This window comes from Rhipicephalus microplus, chromosome X (genome assembly GCF_043290135.1).
Source record: "Rhipicephalus microplus isolate Deutch F79 chromosome X, USDA_Rmic, whole genome shotgun sequence".
Classification (NCBI taxonomy): Eukaryota; Metazoa; Arthropoda; class Arachnida; order Ixodida; family Ixodidae; genus Rhipicephalus; species Rhipicephalus microplus.
In genome coordinates this window covers 251,521,457-251,549,432 of record NC_134710.1, presented here as the reverse complement: position 1 = coordinate 251,549,432, position 27,976 = coordinate 251,521,457, and the positions used below count along the sequence as shown (strand labels likewise).

Sequence of the window (27,976 nt, the reverse complement as noted above, 5' to 3'; positions counted from 1 at the left end):
TTTCCGTATAGTATCGAAGTGTGGAATAGACTTCCAGAGTACGCTGTTACTAGCGCAAATGTCAAAGCGTTTGAGTGTTCGCTAGAATTGTACTACCGGCAACATGAAACGTAGTGTCTGTTTTGTCAATATGTATTGTTTTTGTTTTTGTGTTTATATTCCTCCCTGTAATGACCCTCAAGTGAGGGTTACAGTATAAATAAATAAAATAAATAAATAAATAAATAAATAAATATAAAGGGTATGTACTCCCTAGATCCCTATATCAGGGAACACGTGCAGATGGTACTGTCCAATCACAGATCACACACAACTGGTGAGGGGGACGAGCATGCACGGCCCACGTGAACGTCCAATATTGAGGCGTGATCACTGTTTTCCAAGGTGGTGCCAGCGGGGCTCTTCCTCGTCGTGTGTGTGCCGCTGGTCGAGGGGTCCCAAGGTCATGACAGCGTACTTCAAAGGGTCCGCCGAACTGCTCGCTTAATTAGCGGGGCGATTTGCGGTGGCCGCCGCGGTCTCTTCTAAGGAAGATGCTGTGTTTGTTGTCCTCTCTCGAATGGCTTATGGCATCGTGGTGACACGACGTCGCACCCTCCGTCTAGGAGGGACAATGCCTGGCGGACATAGGCAGCCGGCCGGTCGGCTGCTTGATTGAAGATCCAAAGAGCGCCGCTCCCCTGTCAGCTCTGGCACCAGTCACAACAGCTCGTCCGCCGGCGGGAGATTCGACCTTAGAGCAGCACAGGTTGCCCGAAGTGTCGTAGGGTGGTGCATCTTTCAGGCCACTGCCGATGACGCCAAGCCAAGGACTCTTTCCTGCTCGTTCCTTGTGGCTCTCTTCTGGGAAAAGCATTTATACAGACCACCACAGGCACGGGAGAGCACCCTGCCCGCACTGAGACACATCGAGTCCTCAACATTTGCAAAAACAACCTTCCTTAAATGGTATTACGAAACACAAAGCAGCAATCACAACGTTTTTCTGAGCTTTCACCAAAACTCCCCATCCCGATTCGAGAATATTCTTCCCATTAACTGCTTTCAAATAAACTGTCAAGTGATGCGTTTCTCGTGGCATACCCGTGTGCAAGTGTGAGTAATCCGCTGTAAACTAGCAGGCCTTATACTCATAAAATGAAGCCTTTTGCTTCACGCTATATTTAAGTTCCCAAAATTTTGTGCCGCCAAAGCTAATCGTCAAATCCCTCAGAGCTGACGAAGAGACAACTGTCATGCTGCACCTGCGTCAGGAACATCCACATCCGCTAATGCACGTCACAGTGCTCCTGCCTGGATAAACTACTACTTAACTTCTCCTTGCGGTTTCTGCTGTCACAAAGCATGCACTTAAGCTAATGACTTAGCTTTTCTTACTCACACACCGGACACATGCGAACAAAACATTATATTAACAACAAAAAAACTTTCGCATGAACTCTGAAAAATTCCCAAGGAATATCTTTGCGTCTCTGCGCTCAGTCCTACTTAGTTCCTAACGTCGCCCCTGCTCATTTTCACGTATCTACCATGACGCAGGCTCCTATGCGTGTCGTTTATGCAATCGCACAACGCTTATTTTAGTGAAACGTACAACGCCTAAAGAAATTAACAAAACCGAAAATGGGTTACCTAAACATTATCTAGTAGCCGAGATACCTAAAGAACACATTCTAAAACCCAAACAAACTTAAATCGTCAAAAGCAAATGTCAAATCAAAACAAACACACTAGTGACCATCGTCAAAAGCCTACGGTTGTCTACTCCCTTTTCAGACGAACGCGCGGTGTCGCGTCCTGCATGTGGGTGCTTCTTGGCGAACGGGAGATGGAACAACAGCAAAACCTATTCGCTTCGCCTCCGACCCTCGCAAAGCTCCTCGCTGGCAACCAGAGTTCTTACTCTTGCTCAGTTAGTATTAGCGAGCCACGGGCCTCGGACTGATGCGGCCAATCAAACATGCTGTCAATAGCGCAACGAAAGGCTGACGGTACCCTTTCTTCCGTTTGCCTTTTTAGCCAACGTGCTTTTTCTCTTTCGTTTTGTCCGGTGGCTCGAACGCATACAAAGCAACTCCGGCACCGATGACAAATGCCTAATTCTGTAAACTGCCCTCTGAACGTTTACCAAGTTTCTTCAAGCCGGCTGTGCTCTTTGTCATATCCTGTGCTTTACGACGCCACTTCCGTCTACGCTTCTTAAGGGGAACCTCTCGCTCGCATCTTCTGTGCACTCTGCTCGACCGAAGCTGGTGTTTTTGCCCAGCGGGTATGAATCCACCTGAACCCTATATGCACGATTCACCATCGGGACAGCCTCACTGTGTCTGTGTCAGATGTTCTAAAACTATCTCAGCTGTTTCGCTAGATTTAACCTGGAACAGCACCTCGTTGTACTTCTTGTGGCCTTTGTCGGCTTCTTAGCGTACCAACATTCGCAGTTGTCAAATTCAGTTCATTCTGGAACCTGTCGTTACCCTCATGGGTGCCAGACTCTTCTCTACGGCTTCCATCTCAACTGTAACGTAGTCACTGTTCAACTAGTCGTACAATATTATGATATTTCTTTGTTTCAACGCATTACACGCAACGGAAACACCATACACTAATTTCCGTCAGCTGCCGTCACCTTATTTTGAAGTAGCTCATCTCTTAAGTACTGAAACTCGCTGTAATGCGTATCACTATCCTTGCGATAGATATATATATACAACGCATATAGGCTACCAAAACGATAGAGCGCTAACGACAACAAAGTTCAAACTACTTATTTACTTTTAAAATCACTAAAGTAAACAAACTATTCTGCTCAGCAGTTCTGAGTCAATATTTTTGAGAAGCTAACAGCTGTTCTCAACAACTTTGTGTCGAACTCGTGGTGGTCGTACCCGGAAAGCTTTTCTCGTCAAGCGGGGTGTACAACACGCGTAAAGGTAAATCCCATTGTTACTGAACCCCGCGACATTCCTCGAAACAGACTTGCTGTCGTTCCTTCTCGCCACTTCGTGAAAACCACTGACCTCTGTGTTGCGCACCCTGCCCAATGCACCCTGAAAACAACAAAAGGGTCCCCTGCCCTTCGACCGCTTACGCACACAATGAGTTTCTCTTTTGTTTGCTCCTCGGCCGGTCGGACGCTTCTGATACGGCAACTTTCTCAAAATTTAGCTCCACCATTCGAACACATTACTCAAACACGTCACGATTTTCACCTGCTTGTCTTTAGGACGCTTTCTCCGTTTTGCACTCTTTTCGGTGCCGTTTACGGAGCCTTTCGCCCACCTCTGATGCTCATCAGCACCCACATGCTTGTTAGCTCTTTCGCACGCACTGTCCTGATGATTGCTTAGCAATTTATCATGCGAACACGGCCGCGTACGATGTGCTTTTCTTTTCCGGCGGCTCGGACGCATACGATACAGACCCGTCAGAGATGACAACGGCACTTTCTCGCGATTTCACTCCGCCGTTTGAAGCCCTTACTCAAACGTGTTGTGTTCATCGCGAGCTTTGCCTTACTGTTGCCCTTCGGACGCTTTCTTTCATGTGCACGCTTCTTTGCGTGGACCTGGGAGCCTTTCGTCCCACTCTGACGTTTTTCATCATCGATATTCTCCTCCGCTGTCTCGCGCGCACAGTCCTGATGATCGCCTATTAGTTCATCGTTCGACCGCGGCCGCGTAGATTGCGCTTTTCCGTTTTTTACTCTCCGGCCGCTCAGACGCATGTGATTCAAGTCAGTCAGAGAAGACAACAGGCCTTTTCTCGCGAATCCGCCACGCCGTTCGAAGGTCCTCGTCAAACGCGCCGCACTGATCGCGAGCCTCACCGCGCTTCCGTTTTTCGGACGCTTTCTCCGTTCGGCACACTCCTTGGTACCAGCTTTGGGGCCTTTCGTCCGCCTCTGACACTCATAAACATCGTCTATAGGGCTGGAAGGTTCAATTCTCCTGGAACACTCTGTTAATATTAACTGCAGTTCCACAACCATGGAACCCTCACACCCTGCTTCGACCGCGAGCTCTTTTTCTTCGGAACGGGTTTGAATCTGAACCTTGTCCTTACAGTTACTAGCCTTCTCTTCGGCCTCAAATGGCACCGCCACTACATCGCACCATTCGTGCGCTACATCTCCGGATGTCTGGCCTCTTTGCTGCAATGTCACCCCCTTGCGATGCATGTTTTCTAACTCCTCATCTAATTCCGGCATCTTCTTCTTAAGTTCTTCCTTTCTACGCTCGTTCTTCTCTTCCTCTTCCTGATCCAATAAATACATATTCACGAAGTGCTCTATTTCCGCCTTTTCAATTTTGCTTTCAACAATTATTTCACTGAGTTGAGATGCAAGCATATCGTCGTTAAAGTTTAGGTCAAGATCGCAACACAGGTTCAGCAGGTTCTCTCTTGTCAATTTCCTGAGGTCCATGACCACTACTTTGTTTTGGCTCAGCTGTGACAAAACAAACCCACCAGCGTTTCAATTCTGGGTCTGGAGAAATTGAAGCCTGTAAAATCCCACAGCAGAGACCACAAGCTTAAACACACAAGTAGCGCTACGTGGCCAACCTCCCTATCTAACCTGTTTCCTGTTTATCTATTTATTGATTTTTATAACATCCAAAATTTTTCCGCAACGTACACTTAAAACTCCCACAAAATTTAACACTTGTTCCTACCGAATTACCTAAGCTTCTTTTCATTAACCTACTTGCTCAGATAAACATTCAGTGCTGCTCTGTGCCGAGATAACAATCACAGTGGCCAGGCAGTTGTTGGCCATATCTATCTTTAATTGGGTCTAAGCTAAAAGACTCGATATATCTCAAGCACAAAGCGAGGCACTCACTCCATTACGTGTAGTCGTGCTACGCTGCGCCGATCCAGCCAAACTCCAGGGCTTTCGGCTGTCCTCCGGTCCATGTCATAAACCGTCGCTGAGTTGTATCCCAACGCTGCCAACCAGTTGTTGCGACCGGGGTTTGCATTCACTGGAGGTCCGGGATGAAGTTGTCGAGGCAGAAGGAAGAGAGACTTGAAGAGTGTTTATTTACAATAAATACAAGGTGAGCTCTAGTACATGACAAGCTCTTTCTTACATGGCGAGCTTTCGAATCTGGCGTTCCTCTACATGGCACTCCTTCGAATGAGCCGGGTGGCTCAAAATAAAGGATATGTGCTCCCCAGATCCCTAGATCAGCGAACACGTGCAGATGGTACTGCCCAATCACAGATCACACACAACTGGTGAGGGGGACGAATATGCACGGCCCACGTGAACGTCCAATATTGAGGTGTGATCACTGTTTTCTAAGGCGGCGCCAGCGGGGCTCTTCCTCGTCGTGTGTGTGCCACTGTTCGAGGGGTCCCAAGATTATGAGAGCATACTTCAAAGGGTCCGCCAAACTGCTCGCTTAATTAGCGGGGCGATTTGTGGTGGCCGCCGCGGTCTCTTCTAAGGAGGATGCTGTATTTGTTGTCCTCTCGCGAATGGCTTACGGCGTCGTGGCGACAGGACGTCTCACCCTCCGTCTAGGAGGGACAATGCCTGGCGGACATAGGCAGCCGGCTGGTCGGCTACTTGATTGAAGATCCAAAGAGCGCTGCTCCCCTTTCAGCTCTGGTGCCAGTCACAACAGCGGGCAACACGACAAACAACAAGCAGCGCGGGCAGCTGCTTGCAGACTGACCGGAATTCGTAGGCTCTTGCTCGACCAGTCACAGCATATTTGTTTGGCATATTTGGCTCCGCACGTGAGAGATGTGGCACGGCGCGTCACGCGGAGGCCCGAAAGGCCCAGAAAGGAGGAAGAAATGTGTCTTGGAATCGGTGGCGCGCAGGTGGCTCGTAGCGCTGCCGCGTGCAGAATCGTTGATCGCGGCGCATTCTGGACACGATGTGTGCTTTTATTTAAAATTCTTGAAAAAATATCACAGGTAGTTTACGGGCCTTTTAAGGGTGCCTCGATGCACGCTTCCTCGCAGGGCTAGGACAACCGTGTCGTCTGCTAGCGCGTCCACCCCATGTTCTTGCATCCGCTGGTCGCGAAGCAGGCGTTGGCTGCAAGACGAGCTTCGATAGCGGTGGTTCCTGCTCGCAGTCAGTGCTTGCGCTGTACTTTATCTTTTATAATTCATTCATTCAATAGAGTAGGTGATAAGCAAAAGTAAAGATTCAGTGACGCGTTCACTATCGCGATTGTTAGCGAATGTATAACGATTATTATTCTCTCTGTTGCAACAGCTGAAAACGGTGGGAACTGCTCGCCGTTGTTGCCACACCATCGCCGTGACTGTTCTGTCGTTGTGCATACGCATGGACATCGGCTTCTTTGATTTCATCAAATCAGATTTTCACGAGCAGTGTCAATAATGAAACACCGTCAAACAAGCTACACAACTTATATATAACAATCACTCCCATAGCCACAGCAAAATGTCACCTATCATGTCAAGGTTCAAGATACCGTTGAGCATTTCTGTGGACGTGGCATAACTGTATTAGCAAGACCATTTACATTGCTCCAGATAATGATTGCTTTTGTAAGGCTGTCTTCAAGGTAGAATGTACTTTAATTCGAGTATTATGAGGATGTGACGCAAGGTTAGGAAATCATTTGGCCTGGCCACACTGCTGCACATTTTCCATATGTAGTCAGGTTGAATCTTCTGGCAAGCAACATTGTATCAGCTGATAACAAATAACATGAGTATACACTTCTAATTTGCCCAGTATTCAATTATTTCAAAATATATTACACATTTCAATTTGGCTTAACTGATCAGCTAATTTACACCATAGGGTGTATCAAGATGTTTTTTTTTTTGTTGGTGTTGTTGTTTTCAGAGGAAGGGCTCTTGCAACTTCACGGTGCGCAGTGCAAACGCGGAATTTTTTTTTTTTGCCAAAAGCGCGCACTCTTTATTCTCCTTCTCTTGATCTGTAACCCTTAAGTGCAGCTTTCAACGCAAGTGCTGATTCCACCAAACCAAAATTATAAGTTCGGCCCGCGTTTTCTAAACTCTTGTTTAGGTTGCTGCACATCTGTGTATGGCTTCGTCCTGTCCCACGGGTTCAGCTGCATTGGACTCTTGAGACCATTGTCGCGACAGCGTCTGCACCAGCCCTTTCGATTGAGGCATCTTGGCCGACATCTGAAAGTAACGACATTATTAAACAGCGAAACAAGCCCGAAGCTAGTGTCAGTATTCGTGCTTGGAACCTGTTGTAAAAGAACCGCTGTTTTGTTTGGTCAATCTAGACACCTCTTCCACTTGTTATTTTCAATAACGAGAACACGTCATCAGTACCATTCTGATTTTTGATAGATTCATCCGTGTCTAGACTTTTATCACCAATATGAGAATGCTACTGGCTTGCAGTTTTAGGGGCGTAGCTTCTTATGGCGTGGCTTGTGCGTCTCGTAGTCGTAGCACGTAGCCCGTGGCCCATACTCGCATATCCACAAGTTACGAAAAACGTAGCAGGGCATCGTTACCCCGCTCTCGGTGTTGACGAAGCGCTAACAGCAGAAATGTGGTACATACTCTGGTTTAGTCCTTGGATTGTCCGCTGGATGGCAGTACTTGTATATGATGAATATATCTTAAAATGAAGCGAGATGGCGGTACTTGCAGAGTTCACTATATGAACGGACGGACACATGGACGGACGCACAGACGAACAGACAGATAAGCAGACAGACAGACAGACAGACACACAGGCGGATGGATGGACGAACAAACGCACGAATGGACGCACGAACGGGCACGCGTGCAGACGGACGCACGGAGGGGAAGCAAGGACGGATTGATGGACGCTTCACCTTACTTATCATGATTTATTCCGTAGATATACTGTAATATTTTAAATGAACGCCTACTTCGCACACTTACCCAATATCGCAATTATGTGAAGTGACCAACAAAAAAGAAATTTCTCGGTGGTTCCGTTGGAATTGCACGGACGACTTTCTTTGGTTGTGGGTGGTGCTGCGCAATCCGGAATGAATTTAGATTGGAGAGCATTTTTAAATTACAACACATGCGGGCTCTTCGCCGCCGTTGATGAGAAGATTACATTATCATAATGGGCAGATTGATATATTACATATGGAGAAGTTGATGTCGGCTGAAAGAACGGCAGCAAGCAAACGTGCGTGCGGTTGCAGTGGCTGAGCGAAAATCACAGACCATTCGCAGCCTATGTGAAACCAAACCGCTATTATAGGCGCTTATGAAGAAGGCGATTGGAGCATTTTTTCTTTTTCTGGAATCGCAGCCTTCAAAAATTGTCGCTCTTATTATTGGCTCAAGGTCACTGTATCCTGCACAGTGTTGAGAGAAATTCTAGGATGGAGTATAGTTGTTTAGGATGTTCCAATCGCTTCTTTTTGTATAAATGAATGCAGCTCACCTCTCAAGTTAGGTATACTGCAGCTTCATATTAGCAATGCAACAATGAAATATTCTGACCGAAATAGGACAGAAATGTGCATATGCCTTGCGTCCTATGTTTAATAATGTATCCCGAGACAGTTCCAATATGTTCGATTTTTCTGGCGGAAGCTGCCTGGGAGTTGAACTTCTAATGCGTGTCTCTGAAATAGAAAAATAAAAAAGAGAAGGGAGCAGTTCCCTTTGATCTCACAAAAACGAAAACAAAATCAAGGCTTACTGCCAGCTGGATAAGAATAGCAATAAGAAGAATAACTGGAGCTTCTCACTTGATATTGATGGGATTCACTTTGCCCTCTTCTTTATTATTCAGAAAGAAAGCTGCGTGGGTGGAACTTTATTTGCTCAGCGAGAGAACTTGGAAGAACGAGGCGAAATGCAACGTATGCAGTTGGCTTTGAGGCTTCTCAAACTATGGAGTGTGCGAAACAAAAGTAATCTTGGTAAAAAGGATGGGGGAAGAATATAATGTTCACACTGAAGATCAACAACAGATATGCCCCTGAGGGGCACATCTGTTGATAAACTGGACGAAAAGTTGAAGGTTTTGATGACAGTTCTAGCTTCGAAAAAGCATGGGCAGGCTCTGATGAGGGCGAGATAAGATGAAAGTTTCCAGGACATGGTTGATCTTTTCAGAAAGCGGTCGCCTGAATTTAGAAATTGGCATATTTAAAAGTGAACCACAGCACGAAAAACAAGAACGCAGAAAAGAACTATAGAGACAACACGAGAGCTGAACCATTTTGGAGAACTTGGCCTTGTAACTCCTTTGATTTAGGGTCTTTTTTTGTTGTGGAGGCGGCCATTCATTATGACCGTTGGAGATGCTTAGCGGTTTTCAATAAATACGTGTCGAAGTGTCCCAATGAGAAATGACCCCATTAAAATAAACTGGCCTGGGGTCACAGACAGGGGCGTAAATTTAGAAAAATCAGAAGAAGGGGCACGCAGCCATTGTGACGGTCGTTCGTCTATCTAAATATGCGCTTTATTTTTGTCTAAATCAAAATCTAGTTTTTGCTTTGGAAGAAAATGATGAAAAAAAAACTGTGGGTTCCCATCCCACGCAATTCCATTCATTGTTATTCTATTGAGTCTTCTCGGAAATCTGTCGAACTGCGCTTGGCGATTTCGAAACATTCTCATGCACTTTAGGCCTATTGAACATGTGAAACTGCCAAATAAACAGGCGTCAAAATTTTGCATGCGCCCCACATTTCTGTCCAGCAATTCAAATATATAATGTTTGAAACATAACTCAAAGCCCAAAGGAGGGGGACTTGCAATGGGGCTCTCGTGATTTATTTCACTGGTGACAGCCACAAGTTTCAAAACCACACATGCATTTTTCGTTGTTGTACAAATGTGTTAGTGGAGTAGTAGTTTCGGGTAAGTTGGTGTTAATGAAGGTGGTGAAGCGCAAAACGAACAACATTGACGAGGCGAGAGGCTCCTACTTGCAGCTGATGTATATTTCTGAACGCAACCGAGTACATACGTGAGAGCAACAGTGTCTGATAAGTAGAGACCAGATTATAGGAAAATGCATATTTTGTTTCTTGCGTTCCTATGGTACCATTGCAATATGTGAGCATGAATTGAAGGTTAAGAAGGGTTCTTATAATGTTTTTGTTGCAATAGCAACTATGGGGACACTCTCAGCTGATTTTTTCCGTCGCCGTGGCCGTAGCATTGCAAGTAGTCAAGTAGATCATCCATGAGAAGTCACAACCTAGCCCCGCCACGGTGGTCTAGTGGGTGAAGTACTCGGCTGTTGACCCGTAGGTCGCGGCATCAAACCCCGGCTGTGGCGGCTGCATTTCCAATTGAGTCGGAAACGTAGTGGGCCCGTGTACTCAGATTTGGGTGCACTTAAAAAAAACCCAGGTGGTCGAAATTTCCGGAGCCCTCAACTACGGCATCTCTCATAATCATACTGGGACGTTAAACCCCACAAATTATCAAGTCACAGCGTAGTTTATCTTTCGACGTTTAAGGCGGTTTGGCCTTCATCACGATAAAGGCCAGACGCTGCCTGAAACGTCGAAAGAACTAACCTGCGTTGTGACTTCTCATGAAGGATTTACTATATATATATATATATATATATATATATATATATATATATATATATATATATATATATATATATATATATATATATATATATAGTCAGGACAAAACATTCTAAGACACCCACTGTGGATTCAAACCAGCGACACCTCTCTCCTCAGCACGCTGCAATGACCAGCTAGGCCACGCCGATCATACTGTGCGTGACCCTAACAGCGAGCTATGTATATACACCATTTACCACTGGCTCATTGTCAATGGACTCTAAAGTAACATACAAGCCATACATGCTTTCCCTATGTATTGACACGTCCAATGGCTTCATATATAGAGGAGTGGATTCACTGAAGCTCATACAGTTAGATGAAAGGGGCTATCCAAAGGTCTTTGGCTCCGTTTTCTCTCTAAAGCAACAAGAATATTGCTCGTACGAAGCCCAGGACTATTCCGAAAGTTGCTGGTATTGATTGATATGTGGGGTTTAACGTCCCAAAACCAATATATGATTATGAGAGACGCTGTAGTGGAGGGCTTAGAAAATTTCGACCACCTGGGGTTCTTCAACTTACACCGAAATCTGAGCACACGGGCCTACAGCATTTTCGTCTCCATCGAAATTGCAGCCGCCGCATCCAGTATACGATCCCGTGACCTGCAGATCAGCAGCCGAATACCTTAGCCACTAGTTCACCATGGCGGGGCAGTTGCTGGTCCTGTCGCGCCTATGAATTCGGATCACAACAAAATGCGCATTGTCACTTTTGTTTTAGACGGACAAATTGAATTCGCCGCACCAGATGAGTTGTGATGATGCTCGAGCCGCTAAAACATAACACGGCTCTGTCGTCAAAACAGTTCGCATCTCACCCTGAACCTTGCGAGCAGACGTTATAGACGTTTTACTGCACAACTTCCGTGCGGTGTGCCTACATGATATGGCAGTGATAATCACTGAAGAATTCAAGTTAATGTACGTCGGTGTGAAAACCTGTGGCTTGTCGCATTTTTCGATGCCAAACTTGGACATCGCCTTCTGTGGGACGCCACGCCGTCAACTGTTAACAACACCTGTTTGGATGTTGTGGTTACTGCATTAATTTTAATTCAAGAACAATCAACCATGTTCACTACTTATATTATGGCTCCTAAATCTCCTAGTCTTACTTCGTATAGAGCCCGATGTGTTGCTATCGTGTTTATTGCTCCGTACTTGTGCCGAAACTGTGAATTTTTATAGTCCCTCGGCGTTTATAGCATGATTTTATAGCATCTCGGCGTTTTGCACTGTCGACGGAAATGTCCCACTCGTTTGCAACTAAGACACAAAGGAGGCCTACCGGGAATAAGCTCGAGGCACTGGTGGCGATAGATTGACTGAAGGTGTGGTATTCAGCTCATGGTGATGGTGTTCTTGAGCTACAAGGCAACGTCCCTATTTTTTGTCACCCATTGTTCCATTTCTGCAGATGTCCATGCCTCTCTCTGAACGGACTTCACAACACCGTAAGCTTGGAAAGCCTCTTCAACACGTCGCAATTCAAGATGAGGTGGAAGCCAAAGAACTTTCAGCCTAATATTCTTTGTTTCCGGATCTAGCACCATACACTCTAAGCCAAAACGGAGCAACAGGGGTATAGGGGTTGCTCCTTTCAGGGAGCAATTGCATTGCCACTCCCATTACTCTCCTAAAAGGAGTAACTGCAGAGGGAGGAACCGTTGCTCTCCTTTCAGTTCCTCCTTCGGGGGATGAACAGTTACTCCCTCCAGTTCCTCCCTGCAGGCCAACAGTTACTCCCACCAGTTGCTATCTGCCGACCAACCATTACTCCCACCAGTTGCTCTTCTAAGAGCAACAGTTACTCTTTACCGTTCCTCCCACGTGTTCGCAGTTACTCTCTGAAAACCAACTGCACATGCTTCCAGTTACTCCTTGGGGAAATGAGTATTTATCTCGAGTATGCTTGTCACACGCTTAACACATGGCGAGAGCTCCTTGGAAGAGCACTGCTTGGGTGCTTCTAACACAAAAAATGGACAATATTGAAAGGAAAATAAATGCTTTATTGTTCTTTTTATAAGGCGACGTTTGACCACACGTAAAAGTAGACTTCGCCACACCACAGCCAGCACTAAACAAACACCATAATACATCAAAGGTTTTCTGCGTCATCCGTGGAAAAACAATCTTGAATTTCTAGCATAGGGCAGTCTGTGTCATCATTGGTGAGAGAGGGGCAACTTCTCCAATTCTGAAGAACTCAAGTTTCGCAGCTGGTGTTTCCATCAGGCTAGCGCAGCAGAACGTCACCGCAGGCATATGTGAAGCATCTCATTGCTGCAAGAAAAAAAATAGAAGTGTGAGATTAAACATGCCAGAATCAATTCATAACAATGAGTCACACACACTGCAGCAGCGCTTACATTCTAGGATGTCTACTGCAAAACGAAATGTGAAAAAAAGGAAGGTTCGGCCAAATGTTACTTGGCAAGCCATATAAATGCTGATGTGGTAGACGCTCTTCACATGATGTCTCAGACAGCAATATTCTGGAAGAAAATGTGCAGCACCTCAACAAGGCATATTTGTAGTAGCTAAAGATACCCTTAGGTTCAGTTAACTTGTTTCCTATACACAGCTGAGTGACATTTCTATGAGCCCATTCACCAATGGGCATTCTAAATGAGGTAATGTGTGTGGCAAATAACACGTACTGTCCGCTCATGTTAAAATACTTATTTAGCTCGTGCACATAGTTGCTCTCGATTCTACTGTTCTATCATACGCTGCTGCGTCTTGAATTGTGCAATACCTGTAGGCGCAAGCCAAGCATGCAAAGCCTGCTTGAAAGCAACCATTTGCAGAGGCTACATGATAATCTTCAGTATATTTCTTTGTACCTAATGCAATTGGCTGGACAAAACTATAGACAAATAAATGTAGACCGTGCTACCTTCAAAATGCTTTAAATTTAGAAAACTAGGGTGCATTTGTTCACTCGGTTGACGAGTCACAGCCACGAGATATGTAAACGAAGCAATATATCTTAAGGCACGCAGAGATATTCTGATTCTTTCTTTGACAGTGTCACAGATAGCTTGCCAATACATATATATTTGAGAGCAACAAGATGTGAAGCTTTTATTAGTTCAACGTCTTGTTGGTTCACAGCCAAACAGGTTACTGCTTGTTAGACAAATTGGAATAAGCACACCATGGTTTCCAAAAAAAAAAGCATTATTAGAAGTTAGCTCCCGGTGTGAATGTCTGCCTATTTATTTTGTACTGCCTTCTACATGTGCCACAAAGACATTTGTTGAGGATGTGCTACCAGTCAAGCCAAGATCGCATACTTGGTCAATGTGATGGAAATACAAACATTAGAAACACTGCCACCTCTAGTAAGAGCATAACACTTCAGTATCTTGGACTAGCAAAGCGGTGCACAAGAAAGTTAAGCCCATTTTTGCGGAACTTTGAACGCGAATATTTCAGAGTGGGGGAGGTCAACATGCTGTGGCACTTTTAAACCCACGAAACATCTGCAGAAAACAGGGTAAAGGCAAATCAAGAAACACTGTTATGAAGGCCTGCGCATGGACAGCTTTGTGAATCTAGGCCCAAGTGTTATGCTTTGTGCAAGCCAAAATCCATGTAAATAGGGAAAGCATACTTTTAGGAGTACCAGCGTAAAGAAATCTTGGCAGTTGGCTTTTTAGTACAAACAGCAATCCCTGCAATGAAAACAAACATTTTATCTTAACGGTAACAGTGTGAGCACACACACGGGCCAGCGGAGCCATGTCGAATTGTCAGTGCCAGTGTAACCATGTGGCATAATGAACTATTCTCTGGCCAACACATGCACAGTTTGCCCCTAAAAAGCGATGCTTTCATATACGTAGTACAAAAAGTCTGCACTTACCAAAATTCACTTGCTTTCGGTACTTTAGCATCGTGGGGAGCATCTTTATCTGCAGTATAACCAAATTTGTGTCATATCCCTGAAAAAAAAGTAAAAGACATGCATCAAATATTGTTTAATTTGGTAGCAGTGAAGTCAGGTTAAGAACAGCCAAGTGGGAATCAGCCTAATTATGTGCATGCGGCAAATCCCAAACGGCGTTATTGAGGTTGTCGAAATTTTCATCGATTGGTATTAACGTCGATATGTGACTTCAACGGCATGCCAAGTTTTCACAGCGCATAAAGATTTCATGATGCAGAATAATGACAGCGCTAACGAGAACATACAGCATTTATGATTGTCTTTTACAATATTCAGTTTTGCTAAGGTTTTGCATCACTAAAGAAATCTGAAAGATTTGGGTCATTCTTCCTCCAATTGTTCTGTCAATATGTAAACTGCTCGCTTGATGGTGCGCTTATAAAATAGTACGTTCAGCGCAGAGGTGAAGCAAGTGACGCAGTGATGTGGGCAGATTTTTTTTTTTTAGGCGTGCGGGGGGGGGGGGGGGGGGTCCGCTTATCTGAATAGGCCGGGCAAGCGAATATGGTCGTCAATTTGGGCTCCCTACGCCCGGCCTAAAAAAATTCTGTGCGCAACCGCCTGGCTATGCCAGTGAAGTGATGCGACAATGATTTGTTCACTTACTGATTTACATACACTTTACATCTCTAAAAAATGCGGCCCAAGGCCCCAACACTCAGCCGTTAACAGTACATAAAGCCAATGGTAGAAAAGTGCCAGTATGAATGCAGCTACAACCCCGCCCCAATGTTTTTTCAAGCGAGGTAGTGTTGCGGAAATGAACTTTTAACTGCAAAAGTACACTGGCACTGCAGTGGTGACAGGGGAAGCAAGAGTGTATGCAGGCGGTAATAGAGGTAATTTAGTCCGATACGGCTAGCAATGGATACGGTGAATAAGAGCAAATCATTTCTCTTTCAATAGCGCAACCACTCAACAATGTATTGTAAGAGCATTAAATGTTGCAGGAAATGCCACTCACCTGCACGCTGATGCATGCACAGTCCTTTGTCCGACGAGCGAACAGGCTTGCAGATAGCTGAAGACGTATTTACGATGTGTTTGTTCCACCCAGCAGCAAAATCCACAACTACTTCGCGCTCCATAAAGATAAATATACACTAACCTTCATCACGAATAAGTAGAAACGCAAATCTGCGACACACACACACGATCAAAACATAGCTCACAAGCCCGCACGTCCATGTGCTCGCCAACCACAGACCATATGAAAATGAGTAAGTAGTGCGAACGCGAACCTAGTTGCGCCGAAAAAAAAAAACGTCGAGCAGTGGCAGCACAAGCGTCAGCGCAATAATTTCAGTGTGTTCTCTTAATACAATTATAAAAAAAAACTGAGGTACACTAAAACTCATAAATAGATATAAAAAGTTGACTGTAATTTTTATTTAGAGCTAGTCAACATAAACATTGAATAAAAATTACTTTGTAACTTACATCGTTTGCTACACTAGCGCCACACTTGTCGTGCGGGCGCAGATGGCGCAGATTTGTCATTCTGCCCTCAAACTACACGGTGAAGCGTGCTACTAAGTGTATGGCTGATGAGAAGCGCGTCTGGGTCCGCTTTTTTTTTTCTTCTCTGATATATCTGGGCGGGGGGGGGGGGGCTCCTTATGCACGTGTTTCGGTGCTTGATCGACTTTGACGCCCTTACTTCGCGGACGAACGGCGTGTCTAGGCTTTTTTTATCGTTGTTTTGCACGTGTTTCGGCGTTCGGTCCGCTTTGACGTGCCAACTCTCCATTCTGCTGCTGCGTGTGTTAGGTATTTGCCGTACTGTATTCTCAGGCCTTCTGTGTTCAGCCAGCGCTGCTATCTTATTATCTACGGATGCTAAAATAAATCACTGTATTGGTTTGGTGAAGTTTGGCACACAGAACAAACAATAATCTGGCCCATGAATATCAATGTGGGCGGCATGCATATTTGTGTGCGGTGTCCTGCCGGGGAGTAACCGTTGCGTGACGAGAGCATTTACAGCGGTTCCTCCTTCCGTTGCTCCCTTACAAACTTAAGATGAATACAGTTGCTCCCCCATTCTCGAACAAGTCGGCCATCTTGTTCCGCTTGGTCTTTTCGGAGAGTAACAGTCGGTCTGAAGGAGTAAAAACAGCCGTTGCTCCCATTTTGGCCATTTTTGGCTTAGAGTGTACACTTCAGCCCTTTTACACAGAGCTCTCCACAAGTGACAAGTTTCTGTTTCAGCATTCTGCTTTCACACGTAACAACCCATAAAAATCTCGTTTGATACTGGCCAACTCCTATGATGTCCGCTGTGCTCACCACTTCGAGCAACGCGTCATGGAAGTTTGGGCAACGGTACAGCCTACCACTCACGTCGGCATGAAGGAAAATGGAATTCAAAGCGTCGTTACCGGTTGGAAGACGTGACAGGACGACTTTATAGCTTAAGTGTTCATCATGAAACGGAGTCGATGATCTTCGGCCTTCGGCCGATACACTGTTCCCAGCAGAGAGCGTTTTTGAACACAGCCGATCAGTGCGGCTTCTTCTTCTTCTTGCCATAGGCAGGCTTGATATCGGGAAAGCAAGCGCGTTAATACGACTTATAAAGCGTTGCACAACAGCGGAGGAACAACCCGTCGTCGCACAATGCGAATAGCGTAACGAGTGGGCCGTCCAATGCTGCAACCTATTACAAAAGCGTGTTCTTGTTCTCCTATTAACTGTGGCACCTACCCACTTCAGCCATAGTTGCTCATTGTCATCAGCCACTTAATCGACAATAGGCACGAAATTCCTTGCAAGTGTTTAGCGGATACCATGCTTTTCAGAAGAATGACAAAAAATAGCATAGCAAATGCCGGCCTACTACCCAAAAGTTTATTATTAATGCCCTAGTGGGTACCAAGAAAGTCTGGTTGCAGTAGTTACCCAATGAGTGGTTTGAAAAGGCTCTGAAAGGCCGCTCTTCTAGCTTTCCCTGTGATTGTGCGGCGCCTACCGCGCAAACCTGGCCTTTTTGTTTTGTTTGTCATTTATTTCTTAAAAGGCGCTTCACCAGGTCACATGAGAAATTCCAGTTAGACACAGGAAATTGCTCACGATGAAATAAGCGCTAAATAATACACACACTCAGAGTGTGTATTTTTGAGCGCTTGTTTCATCATGAGGTTATACCAACACGCCCAAGGGGCAGTAATCCAAAATGGAAGTTTTTCTGAGCCACCGCTTTGTTCTACCAGAATTCTTCAATTGGTTCATTACGAGCCGGAAAAGCATGATGTCGAGAAGAAAAGCTTGAACCATTTGCCACTCGCTCGGCGTAGACTTAAGTCAAATTCCTTCCTTGTCATTCTTGGTATTGACACAAGCGCATCAACACGTCGTGTAGACGCAAGGTTACGTTCGCCTGACATGTCCTAGTTGTTTCGGCGTTCTCTGTATTGTACTTACTGCCAGTTTTTGTTAGGATGGATCCCTGTCTGTGAGCACGTTTGGAGAGGCTGATATGGATCATGTATCCTTACCACAATACACCGAGTCGCTCCGCTGCAACTGCTTCTCGGGACGGTGCACCAAAACTACGCCAAGCACTGTCAGAGCTGGCACCGGCACGATTCGAGAAGGGTGATAACAACAACGCAGACGACATGGAGGCTTCTCAGCCTCACATCTCGCTCAATACGAAGAAAAAAAAGGCACACAGATTCCGTTCTAGTGTGTTAATATTTTTTTCAACTTTTATTTTTCTATGCTATCAACAAATCGCACAAATTCCACTCGTCGCCTCGAATAATTTTGGCAGTGTCACGTACTACTTCGAAGCACGTAGGACGAGTCCTTGTTGTAGGTCGTTTCCTCTATGTTGTGGGCGCGCTATGAGATAAAAAGCAAGCCGCGTTCAGTCTGCTATATGACCTCTTTCCTGGGCGCTTAGCGTTCCAAATCTTGGCTGACAAGATCGTGAGTTCCCAGCGCATACGTTTCTCTTGCCTGCTCGAAATGCTCAAACCTGGTGAGTGGCCATGTGAGATGTTCACATATAAAGGAGAAATTTATTCCGTGCGATGAGACTCGGTTAATACCAGCCAGGCTGCTATAGTGGTCTGGCGATTTTCTCCTGTGGGCCCTTCTCAGCCATGCTGAAAAGCACGCCAGAAGCGTGTTTGTTTTAGCCCGCAAGAGTTTTAAGCAGGAGCCCACTACGGCTCCGCTGACGTACTTACGTCACGGATGTGACGCTGAAAATGAATGCTAAACAATTGCAAAGAAAAATAACCAACAGGTCAGCATTAGTCACGCGAAATAAAATCAATTACGTCTCGCTTCTCAGCTCCCCGTGCTAACCACTGCACCACAAAGCGTACGTTGGCGGGAGGGCGGGGAGGGAGGAAGGAAGTTAACGACAAGCTATTTAATACACCATGCACCGTTTGGCAGTCTTCAGACCTTCGAAACTTCAGCGTGTTTTCGTTATCAGTGGCGAGATGGCGCGATGAACTCCTGTTGGGCGTGCTCTAAAGGTCGTCGCCTCCGCGAAGAGCCACCTACACCGAGCGTAGTCTCTTCGGCGCACGTGCTTATCAGACTTATCGGGAGCACACTGCTGACACACGACGCAGGAAATGTGTGACAGTTGTTCGCACCTGTCCTGTGCCTACTTGCGCACTCATTTTGTGCGTCTTTCTCTCTGTTAGAAGAGCACACTTTAAATGTCAAACTGTGACTGTTGTTCGTCCGCGATCGTCCTGTGTATGCTGATTTCGTGCGTGCTTTCTGCGTGAGGTCTGTACGGCACGTTTCGAGCTCCTGCCCCGCTGCGGTGGTCTATTGGCTATAAGGTACTCGCCTGCTGACCCGCAAGTCGCGGGATCGAATCTCAGTGGTGGCGGCAGTATTTTCGATGGAGGCAAAAGTTATGTGGGCCCGTGTGCTCAGATCTGGGTGCACGTTAAACAACCTCATGCGGTCGAAATTTCCCGAACCTTCCACTACGGCATCTCTCATATTCATATGGTGGTTTAGGGAAGTTAAACCTTAAAATCATTCAATCAATTAAGTTTCAAGCTGCTTGCCAATTTTGACGTGGCCTAGCAATTTGCTGCTGTTGCTGAAACAATGCACAACAAACGCTCAACTACAGCTGTAAAGACACGTTTCACTTTAGTGCTGTACTGATTGCTGTATACTATAGGGGGATCAGCCACGTTTTTTTTTTTTTTTGGATGGTGGACACCTAAGTCACCATACTGGAAAATACAGGGAGACACCATGTTCTACAAACCCTGCTGTGAAAAAATTGCATGGCTATGTTAAGTCATTGGTGCCTTGTAATCATCATAAACTAAATAATTTCTTATTGCTTGCCTGTCGTGGAAACAGGTTCCACACGCGTGTTTTCGAAAACTTGTAAACATTTATTTTGCCTATATTTTATATTTCAGGGGCCTAAATCTGTTTTGCCTGCCAATTTAGGCACCTTAAACCCAATTTTTAGTGCTTATAAATTCGGCCTCTACTTATAAGGTACCGCTAGCAGTTATTCCACAAGTTCATCGCAGTTTTCGGCACCATTCCTCTCGTGTATGTATTCTTTGTGTGTTTTCGCAATAAACCTTAGAGGAGAGTAAATGCCTCGTGTTTGTACACCCTCGCCCGCGACGTCCGTTTAGCGCTTCACTACCAGCAGTAATAGGACTATAATCGTATACGTTTTTCAGCTTTTTAATACTTACCTCTTCCAATGAAGTGACGGGGTGCTAGCTAATTTCTCTTTTCTGTTTATGAAGTTAATTTTAAATATTATACTTGTCTACTATTTGCGCTTCTATGTACCTACAAAAGTTGTCGGTGCAATTTTTTATTAATATTTAACAAATGGTTCAAATGGTTTGACAACTCTTTTCTCTTCGCAGATGTCATGCTATGCAGTGATCATGATCTAGCAAACCTAAAATGCCTGCTTCAATATTTAATCCTATTTTTGGCCCTTTATTGTCCACGTATTGTGCAAAGTTGGTCGGTTTTCTCGTCTTTTGAGCGCTTGGCGACCTTTTAGAGAATGACCATTGGGTAGATTGAGTGGTGGCGCTGAACCGTTAGCATGCATTCAAATAAATCTTACAAGAGACACGAATGTAGAATCTCAGAGAAGCCACTCGTTTCATATTAGTTGCGAGAGTTGTTGACAATTTCTGTGTTCCCTTACTGGTGTCACTTTCTCTAAGAGCATGCATATTTTGCTTGTTCCATATGCAGATTGAGTGGCGGAATCGTAATGAACGCGCTTGAGTTCCACTCATATAGCCTCCAACAATGGGACCATGTTCACTTTTTTCTGTGTGGTATAGCTGTGAAAGAGACTTCAACTGCCAGCGTTCGAAGTAATTTATGTGACAACTTATCCGAAGAAGCCGATGTACTTGTAAGCGCTTGCATGTCTAAAGATATCACATCTTCAATTAGTTTTTTGTATAGATGCTGTTTGAGATTTTGCTTCACGCTCCCAATGATAATGATGACCTTGGTAGTGGGACTGGGTTGAAAATCTCGTCAGAAGTGTTTTGCTGCAGGGGCTCATGCGGCGGCTTGAATTATCGGAGGTGTAGACATTACCCCAGCACAGAAGTGCGTGCCGCAATTTCGGCGTATTCGCGTGATTTCGACACACATTAGCGTGCCTCTGGGCAATGAAAAGGCAGCTCGGTTGTTTATACCTTGGAAGCTCTGATAAATGAAAGTGCTAGATTTTACATCTCATGCAACCACGCGTACGGTATATCTGTTATGTAACGTGCAGACACCGGTATGGTTGAGAAATAACACGCTGTCTTCATACTTGCGCTTTGTGGTACCTGTGCTTATAAAGGTGCAGGCTAGAGCAGAATCTCAATTGCACAATGCTAAAATAGGACACAGGAGAAAAAAAAACATAATTTCTTCCACTGCTGGTGACTGTAATACCCGCGGGCGCTGATAACGATTCTGAACACGGTGTTGCAATTCGCTTGGCTGGTTTTTATTAAACGATGCTAGAGGACTCCGGCCAACACGTGGACGTTCCATTTGCATACCCGCCGTGGTGGGTGGTTGTGGTGTGCGACTGCTGATGGATGGAACCCTGCACATAGCGGCCGCCTTTCTTTGGAGGCCTGATGCTCCGAGTGCACGTTAAAAAACCCAAGGGGGTCAAGACTTCCGGAGCCGTCTCCTACGGCTTTCGTAAGTCATTATCATAACGTAGTTTTCATGTGTGAAACTGCGGCAATTATCGTTCTTAATCCCTTGACAACTGAAAAAGAACGTTTTGAGAAATAATGTCTCAACTTCTAGAACTGTCATATTCGTTATTTAGAAAACGTAATCCTATTGTAAAGCAAAACGAAACTTTACTACAATGTGGAGTTGAGAAGAACACTCTAGAAATATTTGTAATTTGTTACGATTTGCCATTAGATGCACAGGGAAAGGTTTCAAGTCGTAGCTTTATTGATAAGATTTTTAAAAAAAACATCAAACTGGAAGGGGGGTGACAGGAGGTATATGCAGTTGAACAGATACTCAACAAAAATTGGAAAAAATTTACGCAGCTTTGAAGTTAGGCTCGGAAGATACCACCGTTTAGAAAAATGGAGTTTATTTCCTGTATTTTTTGAATTGTTTGTTGTATATTTGATGTAATGTCAGCGTGCAGTGGCTCCTATCGAGCGTGAGCCGTGACGTCAAACTCACCGACGCGCGTGCAGGAAGCACTATAGTTTTTGCCCTCCTCTTCCTTTTCTCCACCTCTCCTTTCATCCCACTCTTTCTCTTCCACAAAAGCGCTGGTGCTTTGCGCCAGCCGGAAGCATCGTTCGGTGCTGTTGATGTTCATACCAGTTCTGGTAACCGAAGTAGAAGATGAGCGACCGAAAGACGCAGGCGATGGATGGCATTGTTGGCTTGCCAGCTTCGGGTGAAGCGGACATCACCAAACGTCACCTTCTCTAGTTCACGGTGCCACCGCTAGACGCAGAGTTCATGAAAAATGCATTAAATTCATTATTTTTCTGTAGTTTCTGCTTGGAATGAAGGTTGTCTTTGTCGTTTTCAGGATCCCATCTAAGAATTTGGCTGAAACATTGGCGGCAAAACTTTTTTTTCATTATCCCTGTAACTTTCCATGACTCTCTTCAAGCGGTATCTTTGGACTACCGGCTTTGGCAAGTTCATATAATTTGAAGAAGTAAGTATAGGTGGCATTGAAGACAAATAAAGTGCCGAGCTTGCGGCGCAAGAATGTTCACGAAGATAAGAAACAGGGGGCTTTGCCCCACGCAGTGATTCTGTAGACGTCTAGCCCAGCTCCATTTGTCATTTGCGCAGCGCATATTTCTGCCGACCAGCCTTGCGAAACGGCGACAACCCGCCTGGGTGAACGAAAATCTCGAGCGGAGAGAGCCATACTTCATCATTTACCGCCATCATTATTTCCGCGTGGCTGCCAACGAAGCTCGCCACTGGTATGCGTAAGTCCTCTGACGTTGTCGTCCCGCTGGCTATACCTCGGATTGAGTCCACCTGCCCAGCATCCCCGCTGTGGCTCCATACATCTGAATGCGCTGACGCGGCAGGTCCGAGAAGCCAGCTTCATCTGCATACTTCTAACGCCCCGTTCCCAGATAGCCGGAGGAATTTCTTGCACATATACGCTTTGGTTGACGGCGTCCTCTTGAGGGCCAGGTGATAAGGCTGTGGCATACAGTTTGCCCACCCGCTAATGGGAACAGCGTACCACGGTTGCGTAGATTATATAAATCGGCACGAAGTACACTTTCCTGGAGCATTCATCTCTTCCCTTTATTTTTTTCGGCGACTACAACTGTTATAAAAGCAATATGGTGATAATTTTTTGTCGTTGTCATTCAAATTTTCTGTCATCGTCCATCTCGTTGTCTATTCGAATTGACCCAGGTCTGTCCTTCGAAATGTTGTTAGACCATGTATCTGTTTCAGATTTCAGCTTGGGCTTGTAATTATGTCGAGCAGTTAGAAAACCTTAGCGTAACATCAGCGAAGTTATGTCTGAATGAAAGTGACGCCTAAAGGGCTCGTTTCTCTTCCTGTTAAACACAACAATAATAAGAACTAATCGACAACCAAGCCGTAGCAAGTAAAGAAGATATTATTCCCGGTAATTATGACGGTAAATGTGAATAAATTGAAAAAAGATAAAAAGACAACTATCTGTAAGCAGAGATATTATTATTCGTACAAATACCATCACCTACACATTCCTTGGCTTGGTTGTCAGTTAGATATAGTGAATGGTGTGTCTAACTAGGAGAAAAAAACGAGCCGTTAGAAAATTTTGTTTCTGTTCGTTCATAGCGAGAGTCTCATTCAGGTAGACTTGATGCCTTCAAGATATGCGAAGGATTATTGTTCAGCTGCCGGCTCATAAAATGATCACGTGCTAAGTGATATCATTACGAGCCGACAGCTGACCAATAATCCCTTGCATACTATGTGAGGGCATCAAATCGTCTTGAATGAGATTCTGAGAGACGCTTCCACGTTCAAAGGCGTGTATATATCCTAATACGTGAAAACTTCAGCCTATACGACTCTCATGAGACCTAAATTAGAATAAGCCTCCATTATTTGGGATTTTTTTACCGAAAACAGTATTCATGCTCTTCAGAAAACAGAGAGAAAAGCCATGCGACTCATTTTCTCTAAATACAGCCGCAACGATTCTGCAATTGAACTTTTACACTCCAACAGATTTATCTTTAAATGAGGCGTAAGATTTCCCGACTGAAGTTCCTCCATTCTTCTTCGGTGTAAATTTTTCATAGATCCGAGACCTTACATAACCCTTTGTGAGACTAGCAAAACTCGTCGTTCCCACTCCCTGACACCCGCTCCTTATCTTGCCAGAACTGAACTCTTTTACTATTCTATCTTTCCCTGAACTATTGAAGAATGGAACCTGGTACTTTTTCAGCATATGTACTCGCGTGAATAAATACGAACTTACGTCCTCACTGTTTCCCAATCCAAAGAGGACTGAAGGGATGGTAAAAGGGAAAAAAAATTAGGTAAAAAAAACAGATATGAAAAGAAAGAGAAAAACAATGGACCATATTCCTGAAGGGAACCCTGATCAGCTGCGAAGCAGCAGCGGGGCGCACGGTGTTGCCCCGGTGCAAACGGGCGTCGATGCGAGTGCTGAAAGAACGGTTTAAAGCGAAACTTTGTGTAGCGTTTATTCGAGTAAACGTTTGTTTGAAACGCAAACCGGCGCAAAGGCGGGACGCGTTTAAGACACTTGCGCTCGGCTTTCTTGGCTTGTGTGTTGTAGGTGTTACCCACGCGCCATCTGTATTTTCGACTGCGATCGGTGTTCTTGAGTCGCAACTCGTCGGTGTCGCTGGTCTTGCACTGTAGACGCTTGCATTCGGCTTCCCTCGCTCGCGCCTCGTCGGTGTTGACGTCGCCATTTGCGAGCGCGATCGGCTTCGCTAACCCTCGCAAAGCCGGCGACAGCCGGGAAAGGTACGCGCTCACTAGTGGGAAGCATGCCACGACAAACGGGACACCGTCGCGGCATGCTTCCCGCTAGTGTATACACGGTAAAATGAGGTAAATAAAAAGGTGGGAGGGGGTAAGGGGGCAAGTCAAGGAGGAAAAAAAATTTGCGTAATGGAAAAAAAAAACATCCGGAGGGTTGCTTGGAGAGAGGGCAAAGCGGTTTTGCGAGAACGTACACTGCAATGGCGACTTCCACTGGTAGATCCGGAGCGGTGCCGCAATCCATAAAGTTTCCCAAAATTAACTAGAGGGCACTCAGGCGCTGCGATCGTTCAGTGACCATGGGAATGATGGGTAGTACACACATTTGCCTAGTCTTCGTACTTGTGGGCGACGAATCGTACTTGCGGCTTCGTTTATTGCTGGTTACTGTTTTGTTTTGAAAGAAAGAACGAACCCTTTTGAACTTAGTGACTTGATTCGAAACGGTAAGCCTAAAAGAATAAGGTTGTGAAACGCAAACGGTGGACATTTGCTAATTTATGTTTTCGTGAGAAAACAACTCCAAGCCACACGAACACACACGGAGCCACAAGCAGGCCAGAAGTACGAAAATTAGACAAATGTGTGTACTACCCATCATTCCCATGCTCGCTGAAGCGCCGTGTGTTACAGCTCCCTTAGACACTAGCGCCAGAGTTCCCTCTAGTGTATATTAAGAAACTCTGTGCCGCAATCCTGGAGCAAACACTCGGATAGCGCGAAGTCAGATTGGCGAGTGTAACACGGGAATGCCCCGCGGGAAGTCACTCAGGAAGTTGTTTACGTATACGTTACTAAACCGGTAAAGAAAACTTCCTCGACGTAGCCGATGATCTTTGACCGTACACACGGTATAACACGTATTGCTCGTCGTCCTCACTGCTGCTACTGGTAGCAGAACTAGTGCTCTCGCTGTCGCACAAAGGGAGACGCAAACCAGAAACAGCACGTCCAGAAGAGTCAAACAAACGATGCCATTTTACAATGCACACAAGTGGACAGGGTGACTAGACACCACCTCAAAAAAAAAAAAAAAACAACGCTGAAGACAAACAACCTAGCCGACCGACTGTGCCGGAAATGACGGCAGCGCATTCTAGGTGTTCCGGCGAAATCCGTGTCCGCAAAAAAAAAAAAAAAAAACACGCCGAACTCTCTATCGCGGAGTGGGCTGCACCGAATCTGACAGGAGAAAATGCGAACTTGCTCCGAATCTACCAGCGGAATGCAGACTCTCGGCCATGGAGCAAAAAAACTTGATCCTGCTCGACGAGTGGAATTCGCTATATGCTATACAGCTTATTATCTTAAAATTAATAACTAACTATGTATAGGAAACAAGCTTCTCTCTTTTTCTCACCATTAGTTAAGAAATGGGCTATTTACTGTCCCTCAACTCACAGAGACTATACATAACTGTAGGCTGACAAAAAACGAGAAGTCACGAAAATCTTTTTAGACTTTTCTAAGGCCTCTGAGCACGTGTCTCAATCAAAACTCATCACTAAACTCTTGAAAACGCTAGGCAATGACCCAGTATTTGAATGTATCAGTGATTATTTTTTGAGATCGCTACCAATGTGTGCACTATAATGGGCATAGTTCTAACACAGTTAAGGTACTTTTAGACGTGCCGCAAGAATCTGTTACCTACCCGCTCTTGTTCCTGTTATTCATAGAGGACATTGTTGAAACAGTAAACCGCTAAAATTGTGTTGTTTGCAGATTACTGCATATTTACAGTAACTTTCGTTAACTTCATCCCAGTTACTGCATTCGTCCAAAGCGGCTAGCTTGATGTACTAACTACGCGCTTCATTTCACACACTCGACAGGTAACGCACGGACACACAACGCATCGTTGCTCCAAAATATCGCTCCCAGTGTTCACCGGCCGCCCAACCCCCATACGTGGGCCGGGGTCATATGTGTGTTGCTGACGGTGAGATCCACGTGTTTTATGCTAGGAAAAAATCAGCACGTTTCTGCAGGCAATGCCGCAGTGTCCTGCGACTTTAATCAAATGCTGCGTGGCGTTGGCTGCTTATCTCACACACTAAGACAGAAGTATGGCTGGATGTCGCACGCGAGTCGTGCAATATCGCGCCTTTCGGTAACAGTGACATCCCTATACCGATTCCCATCGTTATGTTGTGTCTAGGCTGTTGTTTACGGCCTCTGGTGTATCCTTGTCGGTATTGATAACCCTGAAAGAGAAGCCCCGTTGTGCAACTGCTTCGCGTAGGGCAACGTACTATACTTGCACGAATCCATACGTAAATGGCCACAATATAACATCTGATAACATTTAGCAATTCAAGATAACGTGTGCATCGAGTTCAGAATGCCGTCGTGATTAACAATACCAAACGCAACAGCACTGTGAGCCTCGGACACGCCTCAAATTTTGAGAAACAATTCTGTCTTCTCTTCAAGCCTTTCTGTAATCCCCAGCGTTGAAAGTGGCCCCAACGTTGGTGTCTGGTCATGTGATGCACAAAAAGAACTTGTCTGCCCACTCGCAGGTATACCTGCGCTTGCCGCTCGTCCTCCTCGTACAGCGAAGGAGAGCACTCGGCCAGGAGGTGGGACGAGCCGATGAACGGAGCCTATAGTGAATGGAAGAGCGAAACGAGCGCGTGCCTCTTTGAAATCATCAAACGCGTTTGGAAACATTCTCGCGGCAGCGTGTTTGCTGAAAGCTACTGCAATACCACAAGTAAATTTTGACCTCTGGTTGGCTCAGAGGCCCTTTAAACCTGGTTCAAGAAACATAGCACTTGTGTCTACTTCTAGGGAACACCTTGAAGTTTCAGTGTAACACATAAAACGTTGTGAAGGATAAAGAGAGCAACGTGGACTTTAAAGGGTTACTGAAGTGGTTTTGCATTCGCGATTTTTAGCGAAAATTG

The 27,976-nt window shown here is 45.3% G+C and overlaps 1 protein-coding gene and 1 long non-coding RNA gene across 2 annotated transcripts in view; one reads left to right on the top strand and one right to left on the bottom strand.

The window, feature by feature from the left end:
- Positions 1-27,976, top strand: part of LOC119162276 (phosrestin-2-like) — an 838,310-nt gene that overhangs the window by 290,640 nt on the left and 519,694 nt on the right. The window lies entirely within an intron of this gene.
- Positions 12,858-15,809, bottom strand: LOC142776061 (uncharacterized). Its single transcript, XR_012887273.1, has 2 exons — positions 15,502-15,809; positions 12,858-14,532 (listed from the first exon to the last, which is right to left on the bottom strand). It is a non-coding gene; the product is annotated as an uncharacterized LOC142776061 (long non-coding RNA).